The sequence below is a fragment of the Tamandua tetradactyla genome, chromosome 7 (genome assembly GCF_023851605.1).
Source record: "Tamandua tetradactyla isolate mTamTet1 chromosome 7, mTamTet1.pri, whole genome shotgun sequence".
Classification (NCBI taxonomy): domain Eukaryota; kingdom Metazoa; phylum Chordata; class Mammalia; order Pilosa; family Myrmecophagidae; genus Tamandua; species Tamandua tetradactyla.
Window position 1 is genome coordinate 60380151 of NC_135333.1, and position 14983 is coordinate 60395133.

General features: G+C 45.9%; 1 protein-coding gene across 6 annotated transcripts in view; it reads left to right on the top strand.

The window, feature by feature from the left end:
* Positions 1-4489: 4489 nt before the first annotated feature.
* The window catches only part of MICAL3 (microtubule associated monooxygenase, calponin and LIM domain containing 3), a 191721-nt gene continuing 181227 nt past the window's right edge, over positions 4490-14983 (top strand). For 2 of the 6 annotated variants that reach the window (XM_077169549.1, XM_077169550.1), the window contains exon 1: positions 4490-4653. The gene's annotated coding sequence lies outside the window, so the exon portion shown is untranslated. Of the gene's footprint in view, positions 4654-5060; positions 8172-8799; positions 12512-14983 lie in introns of those variants that run through there. The other 4 variants (XM_077169548.1, XM_077169551.1, XM_077169552.1 and 1 more) reach the window with 4 other exon arrangements.

Genomic DNA, 14983 nt, shown 5'->3' on the forward strand with positions numbered 1-14983 from the left:
AAAAGATACATATGAAAAGGGCAGGCCACAGTGGCTCAGCAGGCAAGGACGCTTGTCTGCCATGCCAGAGGACCTGGGTTCGATTCCCGGTGCCTGCCCACGTAAAAAAAAGAAAGAAAAAAAAAAGATACATATAAAAAAAGAAGATATAACGCACACATACATAGGAAAAAATGCAGGAAAAATATACACCAAAATGGTAGCATTAATGTGCTGATAAGGTAATGAATAATTTTTATTTTTTGTACTTTTCTCTAATTTTCAAAATTAAAGAAAATGAACACAAATTACTTTTGAAATCAGAAAATATTTGTTGTACTTGAAAATGTGACAGAAAACACCACAACTCTTCCAAAGGCCAGATTATGAACTGACCTTAGTTTATTCTCCCTACCGTGTGTTAAGTGTCTAGTTATTTCTGGGTAGCCCTTGACAATCATTAGCTCTATCTCTCCACCTTCCTCCCCAATACACATGCCCATCCCTCTCCTCTATTCTGGCTCTCTCTCAGAACTCAGCCCAGTACTCCTCCTACCCTAGGGGATGGGACATTCCAATATGAGCCTGTACATTTAACTGGGATGGATTCCTGTCTCACACATCTGAGGAGCTCAGACTGATTCATTCCTTACCAAGGTGGGTCTGATGTTTATCACCCTCATCCATTCATTAAGTACAGGCTGCATGTGTGATCCCTCCAGATAAATCCACAGAACCTGACAGTTCATTTGTTCATAGTAGGTGCCCAATAAATGTTTGAATGCATAAATAAAGCACTCAGATAGGCAGAGATGTTTTATAGCTCTCTGGGGATAAGAAAAGACAGGAGGGCCGTGGGGAGTAAAAATAAATTGGATTTACAAGGGCTGGGCCAGGCAAAGAGCAACTCAGAAATATTGGCTTCAGAATTACCTTGCTCAGCCTTCTTAATTGATGTTAAAAGTTTACTGGCTCCCACCCTGTTTTGCTAGCGTGTCCACACCCCCGGTGAAGATTCCAACAGTTTACAGAGAATAAAACCTTCGTTTTCAGGGCTGTGTTACAGCTGTCAATAGAGCAGGATATCTTGCTAAAGAGCGACTTGGCAACTGGTAGAATGCCAGTTCTTGATGGAATGAAGCTGATTCTATCTCCAACCACTCCAAATCAATTTGTGGTGGGGTAGGGGTGCAATTTTTGTTGCCCTTTGTTATTTGAATTTGCCAGATGTGTCAAAGAACTAAACTCAATGATTCAACAACAAACCAGTAAAAAACAAATATCCAGAGCTTCTTACTCTTTATGGATGTGTTCCCTGATTTGCCTTCTCACTCTGAGCTAGTCTTGTACTATACTCACTGTACTATACTCCCTGAATCCGAAGGCATGGGCTATGCTACTTTGTATTTGTCCCTTTGTTGCTTATAATTGTTCTCTAGTTGTTACATGTAAAAAGGCTGTGTTCACTCAGAGCACCGGGAATTGCACCGGGAATTGCAGGAAAGAATGCATAATTTGGAATCCCTGGCTTCATTATTTACCAGCTTTATTACCTTAGCCAAGTTGATCAGCCTCTCTGAGCCATAGTTTCCTTCCTCATCTGTAAACAAACTGCTCTTAACCCTTCTCATATGATTGCTTTGAGGCTGAAATATTATAGGTATAAAAGTAAACCTAAACAGGTGTATGACATCATCTTATGTATGAATGCAGCAGGTTCTTTTTCATATTGAGACTTCCCCATTTATTTAGATTTTCTTTTTTATTATAGTGACAAAATATACGCATAATAAACCATTTTAACCATTTGCAGTAGGTTCTTAAGAAATAGGAGGTCGTATTGCATTGTGGACTTATGAGAATGCACGCTGTGTCAGACCTCCTCTGCAAGCACCTGGGCAAATCAGTTTCTCTAAACCTCAGTTTTCTCCTTGTAAAACGGGAATAATACTGTTACTTTTGTAGAGATGATCTGAGGATAAAATGAAATAATGCAAAGCATTTCCAAACAGTACCTGGCACCTAGTAAGCACTTAACTGATGTAAACTGCTGTGGCTGCTGTTGTGGCTGAATGAGATAGGGAATTATGTCAATAACAAATGCATATTGGAGCAGAAAGCATGGAAATCAGGATTATGGGGGTGCTCCATAAGCAAGCAGATTGTCATGATCAATCTGGGAAGGCTTCATGGAGGAACTGGACTTTCTGGAGTTCTGTGAATAGAAGGTGGAAGATGAAATGTCTGGCTGGGGAGTGGAGCTATTAGAAAGAGTATTCCAAACACCTGGTGTAATTTGGAAGCAGGTTGAGTGGGGGTGGGGTGACCAGATGACGTTTAAGAGTTTTGAAATAAAAAGGTGGGGTTGGTCTGAAGCTCAGTGGTCAAGAGAATGGATAAAGCTCTAAAGTAGAGAATTCTAGGCTGCCAAGGGATGTTTGGAAGGTCTTGCATTTGATACTTAGTGTGCTGTGTAGTCGAATGGCATGTTGCCTACTTCAAGTACAGAAGAGCACTTTAGCAACTCCACTGAGGAATGACCAGGATTTTTGCTGAAAGCACGGATTCTGGGCAGTTCAACAGGTGGATGGATTATTAACCAAAATCTTATATTGTGGAGGGAGGGAGAAGAAAGAGGAAGAAGGGACTCTTGGAAGAGCAGAAATTATGAAATACTCAGGGGCTCTCCACACATGAGAAGATGCTCCATATTAAGAAATGAGGGACCCAAAAAGATCACAGGATTTGCTTTAGAAAAGATGGTTTGATAGTGTTTGTACAAAGCGATTTGGTGTCAGGAAGTCTACCTGTATCCAACCAAAGCTTTGTGTGTGTGTGTGTGTGTGTGTGTGTGTGGTTTTATTTTTATGTATTTCTTTATTTGAATTTTTTTAACTTTGTTTATTATATAGTATAACATATATACAAAGCAAGGAAATAAAAAAGCAGTAGTTTTCAAAGCATTCTTCAACAAGTGGTTGTAGGACAGATCCCAGAGTTTGTCATGGGCTACCATATGATCCTCCCATATTCTTTCTTCTAGCTACTTCAGAATTTAGGAGGCTAGAGGGCTTAAATACTTTTTTATCATCACAATAAACTTTTTTCCTTCTTTTTTTTTGTGAACAATAACATGTATACAAAAAAGCTACAAATTTCAAAGCATAGCACCACAATTAGTTGTAGAACATATCCCAGACCCTGACATGGGTTACAATTTCACAATCCCAGGCCCCTACCTCCAGCAGCTCCAAAATATTGGAGACCAAAAGAGTTATCAGTTTAATGAATCAGCATTCATATTCATTTGTTAAGTCCTATCTTTTATGCATAATTCCACCATCACCTTTGATCTTTCATACCTCTCTTTGGGGTTGTTTAGGCTATGGCAATACTAAATTTTTTATATTGGAAGGGTCTGTCACTAATATTGGGTAAGGAGATGGAACTGATATTCTGGAGAGGCTGGGCTAGGTTTCAGGACTTAACAGGACCAGGGACCCATCTGGAGGTTGTAGGTTTCTGGAAAGTTACTCTAGTGCCTGGAACCCTTGTGGAGTCTTATATGTTGCCCTAGGTGTTCTTTAGGATTGGCTGGAATGGTCCTGGTTAAGGGTTGGCAGGTTATGATAGGTAGCAAGGTCTACCTGAAGCATGCGTAAGAGCAACCTCCAGAGTAGCCTCTCGACTCTATTTGAATTCCCTCTGCCACTGATACTTTATTAATTACAATTCTTTCCCCCCACATTGCCAGGTCTGGATTCATCCCTGGGCGTCATCTCCCAGTTGCCAGGGAGACTTTAACCCCTGGTGAAAAAGCCCACCATTTTAGGATCCTAGGATTCTAGGATCACAAAATACGAGGCCTGGGAGGGCCATCAGAGATTAATTATAGTCCAATATCCTCATTTTATAGATGAGGAAACTGCGGGCAAACGGGCCATTTACCTATCCAAGGTCACACAGCTATATCTTGTTCAATTCTCTCTATGTTTTCTTTTAGCTCTCTCCTCTAAAACCTTGAGGATCCCCTAACCTCTTTGTTTGCCATCTGGATAGGATCAGGGAGAAAGTTCTAGTTTTGTTTTTGTAGCAGCTGCTGATCGCAGCACACAACTTCCCTTTAAACGCATCCTCTCTTTTCTCTGTCTGGCCCGCTCTTTGATACGCCCACTGTTCCTCCATTGGCCATTTCGTGCGGCTTCTCGCCCCTTTCCAAGAGTGCTAACCAATCATCTCCACAATCTCTAACGCAGGGCTGGCTATGTGGAATGTGCCATATCGACCGTGTGGGGGTGGTTGAGAGAAGATAGGGCGTGGCGACAGCTCATTTCTTTACCTTTGTATATAGCCCACGAGATTCTGGCAAAGTCAGGGCCCCTTGTTAGCCTTGCGGTCCTTGAGGGCCTGAACCCCGTGCAATTCCAGGGGTGCACCTCTATGGCTCTCCCCCGAGGCTGCAGTTCAATGTTCGGGCCCGGAGGGCCTCAGCCCCCGCCCTCCCATGTGCCCGCCCAGCTCCCGGCGGCGGCGCGGCTGCCTCAGCCGCTACCTTTGCTGCTGCTGCTGCCGGCGCGGGACGCGGCGTACTAGGGTGCTGCAGCCGCGGGCTTAGGAGCCCGGAGGGGGCTCAGCTCCCGGCTGGCCGCGGAGACACACCAGCATGAGGCGGAGGTGAGGACTGGGCTTCGGGGCTACACCAGCCCCAACCGCCGGGCGAGCCGCGTCCCGCCACGCCCGGAGCCGGGGGGTACCGGGCCTCTGGGTGGACCGCTGAGGGCTGGGGCCGGCGGCCGGGCGCGTGGCTGCTGCCCTCCGCGGGGCGGCTCGGGTGTTGCGGACTTGGCGCGGGCTCCTCCCGGCGGCCCCTCCAGACCTTTAGACCCAGGGGCAGCCCCGAGCCGAGAGGAAGCCCCCTTCCGACCCTCCCCGGCCTACTGGTCCCTGACCTTGACCTCCGGAGGTTCGGTTCGGTCCGGTCCGGTCCGGGCTGGGCCGGCAGGGCGGGTCCGAGGGCTCCTGGACAGGCTGGCACCGGGGGAAGCCAAGGGAGGCTCCCTACGTCTGGCGGGAGCGGGAGGGCGAGGGATGTTCTGCGCCGAGGTTGTTAGTCAGGCGGGGTCCGGCGACTTGGGGGTGGCTGCGCACTTCCCCGGGCCACTGGCCTTCCAGCCTCGAGAAGAGTAGGGTGGCATCCTGCCCCTGTATCCGTGGTCTGGAATCTGGGCTGTGAATGAGAGTTGCTGAGGCCGTTGTGGGTTGGTGGTGGTGAGAACAACTCTGAGATACTTTTTTCCTGTTTCTTTTGGTGGCGGCGGTCGTGGTCATGTTGGGGGAACTGATGAGGTGATGGAAGCTGCCTCCGTGTCTTATTTACGCCCCCAGCCCCCTCTTTGCCGCACTGTCTTACAGGTGGTAGAGGATTAGTTTAGAGGTGGCACACTGGGAATTCCTACTTTAAAAATCACCCCGAGGCTCCCCGGCTACAGGTCTGATCCTCTCCTGGTGTTAGCAGATGGTTTTTACGACGTGGGTTAGCTCAGCGGCTTGGAGGTGGACTGTGGACAGTGTTTTTCAAGGTTTATTGTAATTTTTCTCTTTTGATGGGATATGGATGGACAGAATGGCATTTAAGTCAGAACGCAGATGTGTGTGTTGGGTCCCATCGCACAGTTGTATACAGTCATTTAGGAAGAGGGCTTGTGCCCCAGGGATGAGAATAACTTGGATTTTATGGTGAGAAAGGCATCTTAATTTCATAAATTGCTGCCAGCAGGAATGTCTTGCCCTTTCTGTGCCCTGGCTGCCCAGAGGTTGATTTTTCTGATATAGTTGCCTTCTCTGAGCACATTTGTGACGGACCTTTAAGAGGATAGTATATATTCCATGTTGAGTGGTCCAGTGTACTTGGGTCAGAAATTTGGCCCAGATTATTTTAACTGTACAGAGAGTTTTTCTTGTATTCCGTGTTGTAAAAACTTTCTTTAAGCTTTTTTGATAGTGTTTTAAATAGCATGAATAATAGATTTTGACTGCTAATTCCAGAGTTATAGGAAAGGCATAGTTTGGGTAGCCTCTTGAAAAGAGCCTTTTGGGACTTGGACATGGTTCCTCAGCCAAGGCTTCTCTCATGTTCACAACACTAGCAGTTGAAATGTCCAAAACTTGACAGCTGGATTGTGACTTCCCCTCCCCCCCCCAATCTAGGATGGACCCCACTTAAATGATGACCGTTTCCTGGTAGTTCTAGGTGTAGGTAAGAAAAATGGGCTTTGGAGATGATGTGTAAAATGTTTGGCACAGTATGTGTTCCATAAATGTAAGTACATTTTTCTTTGCGTCCTTGAATTTGGGAGACCTAGGAATAAGATTGAATGCAGTTTTGATTGCCTACTTCCTTCTTTAATACTGAAGATTCTTCCTCCTACCCCCAACCTCCGATGAAACTGAAGTGGAATGGACGTGTTAGCCTTTTCTTAATTCCTCCTGGTACTGACAGCTGAGGCACGGCCCAAGGTAGTCAAGACCTGGCCAGCAGGCAGGGCAGAGACTTAGCTTTGATGGCTGCACCTTTGAACTGGCCTTTACAAGCAGCAGCCCTTCCTTGCCTCCTGCTTGTAGCAGGCTGTATGTGGACCGATGAAAAGCTATCAGACCTAATGTTCTTGGAAGAATAAGAAATAGCACTAGGTAGCAGTAGTTTATGGCCCATCACCTTGGGTTTGGCATTTTGTTTATAATCATACTTTGAGTTTATTTATTGCTTTTTCTTTGAAGAAGCAAAAGCTTTTTTGTTCCTTATTATTTCATTGATCCTTACATGTCTCTGAAGTTATCAGAATTCGGTGCATTAAATATTATCCCCGTTTTATGGCTGAATAAATGGAGATGGTACTTAAGTTTCAAGTGGGTTTGTGCCTGAATTGGGACTTGAATTGGGTTTCCCTTATGTTACCTTTCACTGACTCCTTTAAAGGGAAAAAGTGGAAAAATATATATATATTTTGGAACCTGAAGGGCCTAAAGTTACCACACCATTTGTGCTTTTATGATTCCTAGATAGCTGCTATGGCTAACATGTACTGAGTACCGTATGACGCTATACCAGATAAGTCCCTGTTTTACTGATAATGAACTAGGGGTAAGCGTGGCCCCAAATTAGGGAGTGACAGTAAGTGACAAAGTCTTGGCTGAAAGTAGGGCTGGGACTTCAGCCTGGCCTGTCCAAGTCTAAGAGTGGGCACTTTCACCCCCAAGCTTTACTGGGGAGTAGCCAGCCACACTCAGAGTCCCCAGCACCACTTGCTGCCACCCTCCCACTCTCCCTCAATTTGATGGGCTGTAGTTATTATCCTGGGGCTTTATTTCTTAATGAAGTACATTTTTCACTCCCTGGTCTTTAATCCTAGCCAGGTGGAGGTTCATTACTTTAGAAAAAATAATAGAGCTGAATAAATATCTATATTTGGAGAGTGTGAAATATTTAAAGAGACCAGATGGGGAGAATAGGAACAGAGAATCAAGGTGGTTTGTGAACACACAAAATTCGTGATACTCTAACCTAAGGGAAATCTCTTGTGCCCAGCCTTTTTTTTTTTTTTTTTAAGCTTACGCTGCAGTTTGAAATTGTAAACCTGGAGGCACTTGGGCTGAAATCTGTGCAGTAGATAACTCTCTTGATTTCCATTTGAGATGGCAAAGTTGAGAATCTGATTCCTTTTAGGTCTCTGGCTTATGCACAAAATACAGTTGTGGGGAGCGCAGGGAGATTATTCAGAATCCTCCCTAAAGTCTTGTGGGCTTCCCCTGTCCCTCACCCACCCCATGTTTATCTCTGGTTCCACTTTTCAGATATCAGCTCTAATCATGTGGAATTGGGTGGTGGGGACAGGAGAGCGTCCATGCCCTTGTGTGCCCAGTCACACATGGCTTGCTGTTTTCTTGGGTGGCCTTTAGCTATCTTTATGGGCAGAGGTTTAAAGTCATCATTTTCAAGAAGTTGGGGAGGGAGGACAGGAGAATGTCGTCCCAAACCCTGCAGTTCATTGACTTTTGTTACTGGGGAGTTTCACAGAGGAGAGGAAATTGCCACTGCTTCAAGAAATGGAAAGTGGTGATATCAGATTAAAGAAAGGGGCAGAAGAAGTACCTGGGGAAGGTGGGAAGAGGAACAGATAGGCGCCTCTGTGTTGGTAAGTGTAACTGAGTCTTCTTTATTTTTCTGTCCAGTGCAGTATCCCTCTGGTGTGCCGACCTCACGGTCAGTCCCAGGGTCAGCAGAAAGGTGCAGGCATGCACCAGTTTGTGAATGAAACTCAGGGAAGAAGACTTTTTAGTGTTTAGTTTTATACCCAGCATAGGGCTGGGGTCTGATGAGCCCTGCAGGGAGAGGGAGGTACAGGCAAGGGTTACCTAGCGTTGACTTTCCCTTACTGCTTCAAAGTAAATAATACAGATATAAATGGCCAAGTGACATTTTGGTTGGTCTTGTGCACTGTCCTGTCCCTGCCTCTTTTCTGTGGTGACTTTTTTTTTTTCTTTTTCTTGTTTTTTTCCTGCGGTGACTTTAAGTAGAGTATAGAGGAGCCGTGAGTGCCAGGAGGTGTCTCCATTTCAGTGTCAGGAGCTGGGGGTGGGAGGAGGAGAGAGGCATCCAGGAGAAGACCCAGAGGAGAGGCCGCCTCCTAGCACCCACAGTCCTCCTGGGTTTAACAGTAAACCTCCTTTGCACAGACTGCCCCAGCCTAAAAGAATCACTCTGCAAAGGCCTGGCCAACACTTGTCCCTGTCTGCTTTTACTTCCCCTCTTTGCCACCAAAGAAGCATTGCTGTGATTGAGGAGAATTGTTGGGTTTGTGAGTGGGAAAGGGAGAAGAGCGGGGAGAGCAGCATAATGACGGTGACGACAATGGCAAAAATGGCAGCAGATGCTGAGAGTTGACCGTGTGCCAGGCTCTGCTCCAGGCATCCACCTGGCCCTCACGGCAGCCCCACAAGGTAGGTGCTTTAGGCTCCTGTGGTCACCTATGAGGAAACTGAGGCACTTAGTGTCCTGCCGAGGGTCTCAACTGGAAAATGTCGGAGTCAGGGTTCAAACTCAGACATTTGGTTCCAGAGTTTATACCCTCAAGGACCGATTAAAGACCACTGCCTCGGGGGCTGACTGCTCTTCAGATTATACACCATTTTGGGCACTCCACCTCATATCCACCTGCAGTGTTACATTTACCCCTATTTACTTTTGGGTGCACGTGCTCTCTCTCTCTTTCTCTTTCTCTAGCTCTCTCTCTCATGTCTCTCCCACTTGTCCTTCAGCCCCTTACTGTTGGGCTCACTCTTACTGTAGGGTTGGGTCTGATGAACCCTGCAGGGAGAGGGAGTTACAGCCAAGGGTTACCTAGCATTGACTTTCCCTTACTGCTTCACAGTAAATAATACAAATGTCAATGGCAAAGTGACATTTTGGTTGGTCTATCCGTCTGAAATGGCACTAGAGAGATGCATTTAGGTAACTGGCTTGTTCCTTTAAAATGCTGGCCTCCCTGAGAGGACCAAGTAGGAGGAGGTAATTCTGAAGTGCCTGGGGCTGAACATGGGCCCCAGGGGGCTTCCTAGAAGGGGCACCAAGGATAATATAAGGGTCTTCAGGAACCTGGGTGGGGGAGGGGGATGCGGGCCATGGGATTCAGAAAGAGTGTTGAAGATAGTTCTGCTTCTAGAAAAGTGAGGAAACCTTTCCGCCTTCCCTCCTACTCCTTTTTTCTGTGCCTTGGGTTTCTGGTTCCTAAGACCTAGGACATGAGCAAATCCAATCCTTGTCCTAGCTTAACAACTTTTTAGAGTATCATATTATTTTTAAACAAACTAGCCTGGGATACTAACCACTATTTATAATTGGGACTTTTGAAATAGAACCTGTTAACCCAGTTTGGTAATGACTGGCCAGAGTCACTTAGTTCCCTGTGAAAAAGGAAAAGGGAAGTGCTTTAACTAATGACATGGACACATGTTAGTTTGTTTCCAAAACACATAGACTTTTCTTAAAACAAGCCTTGGGGAGGTAGGAAAAAATCAGCCTCTGTCTTTGGCACTGTGAGCACCTTTGGACAGGTAGGGCCTGTGGACAATTATATGGTAATGACCATAATAGCTCTCACTACTGAATGTTAGTGGGGACAGGACGCCATGCACACAGCATTTCTACTCTTTGGGTATGTAGTGTCTCCATTTTACAATAAGGAAACTGTTCCAGAGAGGTTCAAGTCTATAAACCCAGGAAATTGCAGGAGCTGGATTACTCCAAATCCAGCGCATTTAAATGCTTTGCTGTAAGGTGAAATATTGAGCAACAGGAAGAGGATTGGGGAAGGGGAAAATTTGCAAGATGGCACCTTGAAACAGTGTCCTCACTGGGCTGACACCTATTCCTGTTGGGGAGGTAGACACAAAGAGGCCTGGAGCCAGGGAATGAACCATGGGATTGGGAGCCTCAGAGCTTTAGAAGGTTTGCCTGCTCTATACAAGGCACATGCCAGATAATTGAGATGGAGTCTGCCTGCCAGAGGTTCCTGTGTTTTAGGAGAGACAGACATAGAAAACCATAGTGTCCTGGAATAAGTGACTTATCTGTATAGGGAAACCCTGAGGCTGGAGTGAAAAACAAATTTATACTCACTAGTAAACTATTGCTTCTTAATTTGGTTTTGTTGATCCTGTGTACTTATAATTCAGAATTCCTAGATCTTACTTAGTGCCTGTGCAGTTGTTACTGGAATGTTTGTGTTTTGCATGCAGAGACCTTTGCAGCTCCTCTCTGAGGACCAGCACTGAACCCAGGTACTAGAAAGTTTGGGGCCATGGCCCCTTTTTCTCTTGTGGGCTGCCCTTAGACCCCTCACCTCTGTAGAGAGTTGGGCTTAACAGGCTTGTTCTTGCCCAGTCACTGCTTGCCAAGAGATAAAGGTGCTCCAGTGGATGGAATGGCCTTCCCTAGGGTACATGCAGTCTGACTGTGCCCATTCCCAGCAGTACTAGACTGGAGGTGCAGAATTGGTGCTTTGGGAATTAGATTGCATCCTCTTACCTCCAAGACTCCGTTCTAACTGTGGGACCATGATGCTGTGCCCTACTGTGACCTTGGTACCCAGTTTCGGCCTCACAAAGAATGTCAACTCGCATGTTATCATTTCGCCACATCCCCTCTCTCACTTCTCCATCGCGCTCTAAGCTTTTCTCTTTGCTATGTGCTGTATTTGGAAGCCTATGTTTTGTGGAAAAAGGCTTAATAGGACTTGTTATTGCTGGATATGCATAGTGAGCACCAGCATTTGCTTGTGTTTTTGTTTTTTATTTTCCAAGACTTTCAGATCCTTTGATTAGGTCCATTCAAATAGAAATAACTTGCATCTACTGGAAATAAGTTACATATCTATTCTCTGCCTCTTGCTCTGTGAAATGAGTTGATTGCTCTATTTAGTAATAACACTTAGGACCATTTTACATGCTGCTAATGAGAAATGTTCTCTGTACATGAGTAGTGATCCCAGAGAAAAAGGGTATTCATTGCTTTATGCAAACTTGATGTCTGGAAATTTGGTTTTACCCCTGAAATACAATTTTGTTTACCTGTACTTCTTGGCTTTAAATTGAACTCTTCATATTAAAGGTATTTTGCCACAGAATTCTTCCTTAAGTTTTGGTTTTTACTTTTACTTTTGCATTCCACCATCTGTGGGAATGCCTGCGTGTCACTTACCTGTCTTGCTCCCTCTATCCCCCACACCCTGCATGTAGGTTCAGAGCCACAGCTGTTACCAGCCCTGCCTTTGCAACCTCTGGTTTGCTGGTATGACAGCCAGCCAGGGTGTATCCTGGGTGCATCTGGCCTTGCTGGCTGGTCCAGCCTTTGCTCCTGCAGTCTTCATTTGCTTGCCAGGAGTCTTTCGGGGCTGCCTCAGTCTGCTTCACGTGTAGTCACTTTCCACTTAGGCATGTCTCCAGACACTTTGTGAAGGCTTCTGTGAGATCCAAACAGTTGGGCCTAGGCCATAGGCAGGAAAATCCAGGGTGGAATATATAGATTGTTCCTTGATAGTAGAGAAATGGAGGCCAAGGGATTTGGCTGAAAACTTCTCACATTGGGCTGTGGGAGAGGTGGGAAAGACTCATTTATTGGGAGTCTACTTTATAAATACCCTTTAAGACATTATCTAATTTACTCCTTCCGGCAATTTTAGGAAGACCAGTATGCAATGCCTACTTAACAGCTCTAATAACGTGGGGCTCCGTGAGGTTAGATGACTTGCCTGAGAGCTCCCAGCTGGTGGAGGTGAATTAGATTACAACAGGCAAAATGTGCAGTGGGTAAGAGCATGGACTTTGGAACCTGACCAGGTTGCCCTGCTTCCTAGAGTGTGTGCCCTTGGGTGTGTCCTCCACATCTCCAGACCTCATCTTCCTCTTTTGCATGATGGCACAGTGGTCCTACTTAGCCTGGAAAGGCAGAAGCTCCAAGAATGCCTCTAGATGCATGGTAAGTACGTAGGGCATTGCTGATCTGTGTTTATGGCATTTGGAGTAGAATACCAAGGCTTTGGATTTCTTTTCACCCAGGGGAGCACATGTGTATGAGGAGCCAGAAACAGGTTTCTTTGATGCACTTGTGTAAGAATGATCGGAACCAGCTCCAAGGCACAATTCTCTCCCATCCTTCCAACCCTCTCCTCAGCAGGCCAGATGGAGAGCTCCTCCTCTACCCCTCCTAACTTGTAACTACCTTTTGAAAGTCCTCCAAAGTCTACCTCTCCCCATCTCCTGCTGTCAGTCTCCGTACTCCCTACCTCATTCCCTGGTGCTCTGAAGACTTCATTCATTTATTATCTGTTGGGCCCCTCAGGTATGAGAACTGTAAGACCTTGTCTCTCCCTTCTCACGAGGAACTTACCTGTGTCAGAAGATACAGTAGGAATATACAAATGGTTGGGTGAAAGGGCAAAAAAGCTATGAAATACCAAGATGGCACAGACAATGTGACTTCGGTGTTGGGGGAAAACCAGGATAACCTCTAGTGCTTTGTGCAAGTCTCTTAAGTGCATTGTCAGCCCTGCAAGTTGGGTGGTTCTGGATTCTCCCTCCTCTCCAGATGAGAGCAGCATCTTATCCAGGGCATGCAGCACATGAGAGAGAGGCCTGGGATTTAAGGCCCTGTCCTCATGGACTCTTGTGGGCCAACATAGGCGATGCGTTTGAACCGCCTCCTGGTCATTGGAGGGGTTATCTAGGTTAGATGAGGGCACTGGTTATGGACAAAGGTTTAGGGCTGAGAGTGAGATGCTGCATTCGCGGCCAGCAAGGGCCAGCCCACCGGCTTGGAGCAGAGTTCATTATTTATGGAACACTGTGCCAGGCACTGTCTGGGTGTTGAGAGATGAGTAAGACATGCTCCTTACCCTCTGGAGCCTTATTGTAGCTGGGGAGACAGAGACACAAATAGATGATTTCAGAGCAGTGTGGCCAGAGCTTTGATGAGGGTAAGTATAGGGTGCTGTGGGAGAGGGAGAGGGACCCACAAAATGTTCCTGAAGGAGAGCTGAACCTTGAAAGATATGTTAGCAGGGCTGGCAGTTGTTGGCAAGAAGGGTTTTCCAAAAGGTGGAGGGTAGTGTAAACAAAGACCAGGCCTGGAGAGCTTTTCTTGTTAAAAGTAAGTTTATTCACCTGGCATGATGGATGCCAGCATGAAACTTCTAGACAACCCGGAGTCTGAACTGGTGTCTGAACATAGGAGCTGGAGGGCAACCAGTGGTTTAGAGAGGTTCAGCCGATGAAGGCTGAAGAGAAGAGAATCAAGCAAGACTAGCTGTGGGAGGGTCAGGCAAATTTTTCTGTAAAGGTTCAGATAGTAAATGTTTTGGGCTTTGTGGGCCCTCTGGTCTCTGATGTAACTACTCAACTCTGCTATCTTAGTGTGAAAGCAGCTGTGGAGGATGTGTATGCAAGTGGGTTTGTGTGTGTTTCAATATTAGCTTTTATTATAGCTATTGAAGTTTGAATTTCTATACTTTTCATGTGTCAGGGAATAGTTGTCTTTTGCTCTATTTTCCAACCATTTTAAAAATGTAAAAACCGTTCTTAGCTTGCGGGCTGGATTTAGTCCATGGGTTGTGGTTCCCAGACCCCTGAGCTATGGTGCTAATACAGATGGGATGTGAGAGAGGAGCTGGAGCTGGAGGTCCTGCAGCCAGAGTAAATGTGGAAGGAGGATGTTGATTAGGTAGAGGAGACAAAGAGAGGAAAGAACCCCAGAAAACTGGGAAGTCTCAAGGCATCTCCCCAGCCCCCTTTTAGCCATGCTGTCCTTGTTTTCCATGTGCCGAGAATATGACTCAGTTCTGGAGAAAAACCCAGAGAGCTCCTGCCTCAGGTATTCTCAGACTTTGTCAGAGTCATTACTTGTTCAGTTGTCTTTCTGTGGGGGTCACTGCACACGTCACCTTTGCTGCCTTCGTGGGAGGTGGTTTCTGACCTAACTGGGACAGCATACCCACCTGTTAATTGGGACATAGGCCAAGGTCATTTTTTGGATAACTCCTTATTTTCATATAATTTCACATTTACAGAGAAGTTGCACGAGTAGTAATGGGAGCACCCCACACCCCACCCATTACCTAGATTTATCAGGGTTTTTTTTTTTTTTGCCCCATTTGCTTTATCATTTTCCACCCTCCCACCAAAATTACACTTTTTTTTCTTACTCATTTGAAAGTTAGAGGTATCATGTCCCCAGTACCCTTCAATAATTAGTGTGGATTTATTGAGAAAAGGCAGTTGCCCAAAAAGGAGAGTAGGTCCAAAGGATCACCTGTTATCCTGCCATAGTTCCTGCCATCCTCTGCCTCCTTTGTGAGGCAGTTAATCTCCTAAATGAGCAGCAGCTGCAGGACCCAAGAACTCAGTTACAGAGACAAACCTGTTTTTTCTTCTAGCTTTCCTCTCCTCCACTGCA